Source organism: Populus trichocarpa, chromosome 5, assembly GCF_000002775.5.
Source record: "Populus trichocarpa isolate Nisqually-1 chromosome 5, P.trichocarpa_v4.1, whole genome shotgun sequence".
NCBI classification, from domain to species: Eukaryota; Viridiplantae; Streptophyta; class Magnoliopsida; order Malpighiales; family Salicaceae; genus Populus; species Populus trichocarpa.
This window is the reverse complement of record NC_037289.2, coordinates 24,091,150-24,100,811: the sequence shown is the minus strand read 5'-3', so window position 1 is coordinate 24,100,811 and position 9,662 is coordinate 24,091,150.

The following is a 9,662-nucleotide window of genomic DNA, read 5'->3' as shown; positions in this document are numbered from 1 at the left end:
GAATTATATTGATGTGGAGATTATATCTTTAAATTATATAAAAATAAAATTTTGATAGTGTTTGATAGCAGTTTTTTTTTTTAAAGTGTTTAATTTTTGTTCAAAAATATATTAAGATAATATTTTTTATTTTTTAAAAATTATTTTTAACATCAGCTCATTAAAATAATTTAAAAATACTAAAAAATATTAATTTAAAGAAAATAAAAAATAAAATAAAAATTATTTTTATTCCAAAACATCTTTAAAACAAAAAAAACAAATAAGCTTTTAATAAAATTAAGGTGCTTATCTTTATTGCATGTGGCCGATAAAATAAATTGTAGAATGAGTCATCACTCACCGGGCTTGTCTATTATTAGCAGTGCCTTTTCGGTTTGTGGCATGGAACCACCCATCAATTGCTTCGCAATTTCCACCAGATGCTGCCGGACCTGGTTTTTGCTATTCAAAGCCGGCTTACTTAAGGATTATCGTTCAAGAACAGTGAACACTTTTTTGAACCGGTTGCTGCTCTCCTTTTCTTTCTTCACACGAACCAGGGATCCGAGTTTGTTTCTATTCCAAGCGACACTTCTGGCAAATTTCTTAAGGTCTCGCTTTGTTTTTTGTTTTTGTTTCTTCTTTTAAAAAACTAAAAAAGAAATTGACATTCTATTTTTATTTGTTTTTGTTTCTTCTTTGCTGACAAGATTGATTATCACATCAATCATTTTGTTGACAATGCCTCGGAAATTCATATCTGGTAACTTTAAATGTATGTTTGGAATTACTTGGTTTAAAATATTTTTTATTTATAAATATATTAAAATAAATATTTTTTAATTTTTAATATTAACATATCAAAATAATTTAAAAACATAAAAAAATTAATTTTAAATAAAAAAATTAAAATTTAAAAAAACATAGTTTACACCTAGTTTGAATGAATCTAATAATTGAGACAAGAGGTAAAATCCATCAAAGTGGCTACATGTGGTCATCCAATCTTAGGCAACCTATAAGGAAACAGGGCGTAGGATTTATTCTATTAATTCCAAAATTGAAAGATGATTAAAATATATATATATATATATATATATATATATATTGCAAGATTCAAACATCATTATGAAATATAATTAATTAATTAATTAATTCTTGCTTGAAGTAAGTCACCCACCCCCACCCCCGCCAACTTCTAGAGCCAGACAATTTTTTTATTGTTTTTTGGGTTAGTTTATAACTGGGTGATGTGATTAAAACGGTATTTTATGAAAATGTTTTATTAATAAATGTATCATAGTTTTACACGACTCTAGCTGAATTTTTTTAATGAGGCCCTGTTTATTTAATTGAAGGAGTTTTCTTAAAATTATTTTTTAATGTTTATTTATTATAAAAAAAATTAGTCACATGAAATATTATTTAGTCAGAAGAAAATTTAACTCAATTTTAAAAAAGTATTTTATTTCGGACATGATATATTTTTTAGAAGTTGTAAAAAAATTAACATTAATAAGTTAAATTGTTATGTGTTGATTATATTAAATTTGATCCTTAATTTTTATTTATTTATATATATTATATTTTGAGTCTTTTATTTTTATTTTTTTTATTTCATCTCTTAAAATATAATTTAATTTTTATATTAACTTTGATCATCGTTTTTTATATTTTTATTTGTTTTTCTCTTGTCTATTTTTCAATTGAATTTTTTACCTATCATATTTGGTCTTTATTTTTTTATTATTGTATATTTTATTTGAAATAATTTATAAAATTACATTTTTTTTTAATCTCATCATCTTTTAACTTTTTTACCTGTCAGATTTGATATTTATTATTTTAATTATTATTTATTTTATTTGAAATAATTTATAGAATTGAAATTTCTTTTTCAATTGCATCCTCTTTCAACTTTTTTTATTTATCGGACTTTGTCTTTATTCTCTTGATTATTATATGTTTTATTTGAAATAATTTAGAAAATTATGATATTTTTTTCAATTTTATTTTACTTCAACTTTTTTATCTTTTAAATTTTATTCTTATGCGTTTAATAAACTTGAAAAGAAAATTAAAACACCAATAAGTTACTTTTTAACTCTTTTATCATGACATAGCCTATGCTAAAAAATATATTTCAACTCATTTTTTATTATATTATGAAATATTAAAAAATAATTTATTTTTCAAAAATTATTTTTTATAAAAATTATTTTTTAAAAAAAATATTTTACAGCTAACAATCCAGGCTTAAAAGTTTAATTATAAGAACAAAATCCACTTTTTAAAACGTACAAGTAAAAGTTATCACTTTGACAACACACTTCATGCTAAACACCAGAACAGCCCTTGCCTAATCCAATTCATTCTGCACGTGTCAGGTTAATCGGAGATTAGGCACTGATCCACTGAATCTAGAAGTGCTTTTGTGTTAAAATAACATTTTCTTCTCGTCGGCTAGAACTAGAAGCACTGAAGGTGTTGCATCCTGTAAAAAGAGAGAAAGCCAGCAGATTAAGCATGGGTTTTGCCTTTAATACTACAGTTTGACAATAATGAATAGGGGGGGTGCCACTAGCGCGAAGGGCTTGGCTACTTTCGAAACTAATTAAATTTTATTTGGTAGGTTGTTTTTTAAATAGTTTTTTTGTTTAAAAATATATTGAATTGTTTTTTTCTAATTTTTTTAAAACTTGTTTTTAATATTTTCTAATATCATATATAAAAAAATTAAAAATACTAAAATATTATTTGAAGAAAAAAATTAATCCTTACAAGAATTATACAATATACTAAAAGGGCTCAGTGTCCCTGTTACTGTTTACATAAATACAAAGTACGGTGAATTGAAACAGTATAATAGCAGCCCAGCCCTTGACACAAAGAGTTGTAAGAGCAGCGGGAGAGGGGTGGGGTTATCTTTTCGCTGAGGTGCATTTAGTATTGAAGGGATGGTTGGGGAGAAAATGGTCAGCACAAGTTTTGGTGGAGCTGCAAGCCATGGGGAGCAGGCACCTGGCTCTGGCACTACCCACGCAAGGACAACCCTTCAGGCTTGAAACTTGCACAGGTCCACATTACCTTATACTTGATTTTTATCAAATAAATGGGATGGTGAGATTCAAACTCATGACTACTTGATCATCAAGACTCTGATACCACGTCAAAAAACTATCTCAATCCAATAATTTAAACTATTAAATAAAAGATATAATTTATATTATTTTTCAAATATTACCCATTTGCATCCCAGCCGAATCCAACATGAGATTTTTCCCCAATAGACTTGAGATTAGACAAATCCCTGTGTTTTTAAAGATCGGTACACAAGCTCTCCAGTCTTCAATGGTAAGAATTTTTAAAAAAAATTATGCACATCGGTGGAATAATTACCCATCCATTCAATTCAAAGTGGAGTTCATGGACAGTTATTGTAACAAATTCAATTTTTATACGAGTGAAAGGAGTACTATATGCCGAAGCATCTAATATTTTTACATGAAGAATAGTAAAATTCAGGCATAGTTTATTACATTTTATAGCTTTTCTGAATATTACCTTGACATCTAACAGCTAACAAAATATCATTGAATGCTTGCTAGTGTTGCTATCATACGCAAACCCTTAAAATTCACAAATATATAAAAAAAAAATCAGGAAAAAATCACAACTTTTTGAAAACTCTGAGAAACATTCAAAAAAAAAAAATTAAAGAAAGAAAAGGGTTCATTCTTTTTCTTCTCTACTTTTCTGGCCAACAACCCTTTAAAGAAGGAAGAGCTTGATATTTTTGTTCATTTTATCTTGAAGATGGGTGCTTATTCTTCCAAATCATAGGTTAAAGAATGTGTAAGGATGATTTTTTTCTACGGAGGCTCATCCAAGTAAGAAAAACCAAAGAAAAATGGATTATGAGGAGAGAAGTTAGAGAGGAAAAGTGTTCAAAGTATAGAGAAAGTTTGGGTTTTGGGAAGAGGATGAGCAAAATCCTTGGAGATATGATGAAGAGCTTATTAAATTGAGCTTGAAATTTATTGGTAAGGTGTTCTTCCCTACTTATTTTCTTGTTTAATGGTGGAAGAATGAAAAAGATCAAAATTCTTTCAATTCAGGATTCTTGAAACTAATTAAGAAAAAATGATAATTATTATTAATTATGTAACTTGATATGGAATTACTGTAAGATAGAGTGAAATTATGGAGGGATTGAAAGAAAAATCATGGGATAACCCAATACCTAAAACCAACCATATATGTAATTTTGGGAAATGTAGTAAAATGATTTTAACTTAGTGATACTTATGTTTATTTGATTGATATAATAAATTGTATTTGCGATATTTCTAGTTGTATATGGGGATTTCATATTATGTGTGTTTTGGGAAATTTTGGTTAAAGAAATAAATGGCATGTATGGAAGTTAGGATTTGTTGTTGTTTAAAGGGTATAAATAATGGTTAAGATTTGATTTGGGGTGTGTGTGGTGTTTTGGTAGGATGTATGATCTTCATGTTGGTTTTGTATTGTATAAAATTAAAGAGGAAGATGGAAGCTTGTTAAATTTTGATATTGAATGTTTATAAATTAATATGAAAGCTTAAGATATTGTTATTAGGGTAGAGATTGTTTGGAATGTATGAATTAAATGTATGGAAATTAAGAAACTTATTCAAGTTGTATGGGAAATTATTGAAATGAATTGTATGGAGTGTTTTGGTGTGTTTGGTATAGGAATTAATATATTTGAAAAATAAATTACAGAAATTATGACTAATTGTGAGTTTGTTTGAAATGATCAAAAATTAGTTTGGAATAATTTGAAAATTTAATTAAATGAAATTTCTTGTGATGTTCTAAGTATGTTTAGAAATCTTGAGTTTTGTATTAAACATTTAATGAAGATTTTATGAGGGTTTAAATGTTTTGTGTTAGATATATTAGAATGTTGGAATTGTAGATTTTTTGCTAAATTGGGTAAAATGATGATAGTCTTGATCGTTTAATGATGTAAAGATGCTTAAATGTGATTATCATGGTTCTAAGTATGTGTTTAAGTAAAAGATGGTTAATTAAAGTCACTTTAAATGTTTGAGATAATATGGGTAAGTGAAGGTATAGAAATTGAAAACCTTGATATGTATATATGTGTGGAACCAAATAAAATTATGAGTTTTATAATTATTGGCCAAATTATTAGTTTAGAGAAACTTGAGAAATTTGAAAAGTTATTTATGGTTAAATAATCAATTTGCTTTATTTTAAATATTTTGGATGCTGGAAGGAGATTATAATTAAGATAAAAGCAAGTTGTTATATAAATGGTCAATTTTACCAATCATTTCTTCTCTGGTAATGGTTAACAAGTTCACTAACAAAAGTTATAAACTTTTTATGCATTACACAAAAACTTTTATTAGGTTTCATTTTAAAGAATTTGCATTCTCCTTAACCTCACTTATTCTTTTATGTGTGACTTCCAAAAATTTTCAAACTTCAAATGTCATTTTATAATTCCTAACTCTAGTAAACTCCATGGTTAAGAGCATAAAAGAATGTATTAATAGTCTTAGCATTATAACTATGCCTTATTTTTTGTTTACCATGTCACTCACATATATAAGTATTGTAATAACCTCTCCATTTAAATTTATCTTAACAGGTATAGTGTATCTACTCTCAACAATATCTCATAATTCAACATCTAAAAAAGGTTTGTATCATAAATTTTCATTAGACTTGGTTTTTACTTCAAATAAAGGAGTCTTAGTTAAACATTGACCCTTTTGTGCTATTATCTTTTCTTCTAGGTGATTAAGCCTTAAACAAGGAGTCCAAGCTCTAATACCAATTAAAAGTCTAAAATATCCTAAAAGAGGGGTCAATTAGGGCTAAATTAAACTTTAAAAACTTTAATAAAAACACCACTTTGATTTTTAATAATAAATTATGAAGCATAATTTCTAATTAATTCAATGTTAAATAATAAAATTAAACAATAAATAATTAAAAAATGAATATAAAAAATGATTTGGGTCCACCTGAGTCAACATGCCAAACCAACAACCTGAGTTATGGGACCGAGATGATCTCATAAAAAGTAAATTAATAAAACAACCCGAGTCAACCCGGGTTAATTTGCCAAACTCATAACCCAAGCCATGAGACTGAGTTAATCCCATGAAAAACAAATTGAAATAAATTATAAATTATAAATTTCAATTCTATATCAACTAATTGTTGAAAGATGAAATTGAGAAAAAATAATTTTAAAAAATGACATAATAAAATGATCCGAGTCTATCTAGGTTAACCCACAAAACACGTGACTCAAATCTTGAGGTTAGGATAACCTCATAGAAAACAAACTGAAACAATTCATGAAGCCTAATTTCTAATAAACTCAATATTAATGGATTAAATTAAAAAAAATCAAGTCAATTAGATTGACTTGTCAAACCAGCAACATGAATCATAAGATTAGAATAACCATATAGAATCAAATCACAATAAATCATGAAGCATAATCTCTAATAAATTAAATATAAGAAAAAAAAACATAGATTTTAAAAAAACCACCTCTTTTAATTTTTTTAAAATTAAATTAAATTAATGTTTTCACATTTTCAAACATGAAAGCAGAGGAAGAATTGCCTCGCCGTGTATGCGGTGAAGAGTAATCCACGAACCCTAAAAGCTTATCTTAATTCTAATTCGATTTTTAAACGAGGCTATGAGAAAATGATTTTTTAAGAAAGTTGAAAAAAGAATTATAGATGTTGGAGTAGATGAAAAATATTACAGAGGGAGAGATAAAAGAGCATAGCGAAGACATAGAAAAAAATATAAAAAAAAAATGTTGGAATAGCTTGTGTTGAATGGAAGGAAAAAAAAAACTTTAACTTACATCGGAACTCCTTCTTAGGTATTTATAAGAATGAGTTTTTAGTAACTTTAACCTGAAAAGTGTAGTTTAATTGGTCAGGTCTTGAGTTTGCTGTTAAGAAATTACTAGTTTGAGTTTCACAAATTTCAGGGTCACTAGAAATTTATATAGTCGTTAACTTTAGAATTCATGAAATAAGTCGAAATGCACGTAAGTTGATCCGGACATCCACGTTAATTTAAAATAAAAAAGTTTTTAGTGGTGTATTAAATTTTAAATGAGTGCCATGATTTGTGTAATAAATTTGTGAGCTACATGGTGGGCTCTCTTCTATATAAATATTTATAACTGTCACTTGATGTTAAAATCGTGAACTAAATAGAAATAAACAAATAAAAAAATGGAAAATTAAAAAAAAAAACAAAAAAACATAAACGACGGCAACTATTCATTTATAAGTCCATCCGTAGTATTTTGTGAAAGCCTTAATTAAGACTTTATAATTTCTTAGTTTTTCTTTGTTAATTTTTTAATATTAATGTTGATAGTTAACTGTACCTATCCCAAAAGAACAAGGAGGTAGAAATAGCATGTAACGTTTTAGATATTTCAACAATGATTTCAGTATATTTAGTCCATAAACTATTGATATATTGTTAATGTGGTCTTTTCAACTTTAGTAAATAGTTGTTTAAAAAGTAATTTTGTTTAGAATATTGAATTTTTATGATTTTTCTCTGCTTTTTGTATTTGTTCTTTTTTTAAGTCAATTGCAATAAATAATTAATAGAATATTATTAATTACTTTTTATACATCGTAAATTTTTTGAAGATTTGTGTTCATGTTTAATAACACAATTAAAATTTTTTAAACAAACCTGTAATTTAAAAAAGAAAAAAAAATTGTAGATTGCAAATCTACTAGGTTGCACGCTAGGGGTCAACTCATTAATTATTTTATTTTTTAAAAAAAAAAATCTACTGTGCTAATTTTTTGTTTTGCTTTTTGAGAAAATACTGTTTTTTAAAAAAATGTCAAAAAAAAAAATATTTTCTCTTTTGCCTTGTGATTGAAAAGTCTAACTACTACACATTTTAGTGCTATTTTTTTTTTTTTTAGAAAACTCAAATCAGTTTTTAATATATTATCTCATTATATATATTGCCATTCGATGATATGTTTGTTTTTACGTTTCAAAAATGTTTTTGAAAAAAATTAAATTTTTTTTAATTTTTTTTATTTTAAATTAATATGTTTTTGGTATTTTTAGATCATTTTGATTTGATGCGCTGATATCAAAAATAATTTTAAAAAAATAAAAAAAATATTATTTTAATATATTTCTAAATAAAATATATTTTAAAAAGCAATCACAGTCATACTAACATGGTTGTATCTCTTTCTCGAGATGCTCAGCTTCACAAATCATTCTTTTATGCCCCCCCCTCCACAAGCCCAAAGGTATTGTGATTTAATACACTAATGATTGCATAATCATAACAATTAATATTTATTACAATTTTTTTTGGTACAATGAAGAAATGGTGATAATAATTAACAATAATATGAAAAGCCATGCATAAAGATGGGGGTGTAATACTTAAATATCCAGTAAGTATATGCTTGTTAATATGACTACTCAGCCAATAAAAAAAACCTTTTGACATGTAGGGATTTAATTGGAAAAAAATTAATACAAAAACCAAAGTGTTTTTTTTCTTAATATGAGGAGAGAAACTTACATTTGAGGACTTATTTATAAATAATATCAAATATAGGGACCAAATATTTGTTCTGAAAATTAAAGACCGAAACAAAAATTTGGGGCAAGCTATTCCTTACCAGGTATGAGCTCTGTTATTATGGGCGGGTACGGCCATGTTTTGGGTAAAAATTAAGAGACTGATCTCTTAACATACATGGACCGGACATCCAACAGAGATCGGTACAGCACATCATACAAGTAATGTGGTCCATCTTCATCCTCTCGGTCTCTCCTAACTGGGATGTCCAGAGTAATAAAAGGCCCGAATCAGGCACCGAAATCGGTCACTTCAGCATTATTATTATTTTAATTTGGAATTCACTGGTTCGTGTTGAAAAAAAAAAAGATAAAATGTTTTTGATTAAAAGTGTGTGAATAAATATATTTTTAATTTTTTTTTTAAATATAAAAACTCGTGATTCAAATTTCAAACCATAACGTTAATAACATGTCTAATCGTTTTCCAATGGATTTAGAGGAGTTTTGCCTGTAAATCCTTGGGCAGGTTTTTTCTTACCAGACGACACAGTTAGGTGTATTCATGAAAATTTTACACAAACAGGAATAGTCCAACTAAGACTTGGTACGAATACGATTACTAAGAACTCTACTTTGAAAAGAAATCTAAGCTGGGGCTGGTCTGGTCACGGAAGGGGTGCTTTACTAGGACTTCAACAACATACAATTGTTCAAAACAAAAGAGGAATAGGATACCTGCTCCGAATGATGCAAGGGATGAATCCATCCGAGAAAACAAGTCCCTCTTCTCATTAAAAAAAAAACGAGTCCCTCCTACCATCATCCAATGGTCATAATCCGCCCATCACAGCAATAATAAAAATTCAAATCCACCCTTCGAATCTCTTCTCTTGTATCCCAACCCGACAACCAAAAGTTTGAGTGGGCGAGAGAGAATCAGGCTTTTTACACCTGGAAAAGTCCACTTCACCGCCAACGCGTTGCTTCCGCGCATGGAATCGTTTTGAACATCCCATGAAAGCTGAGCCCACTTGAGTTCTAATCAA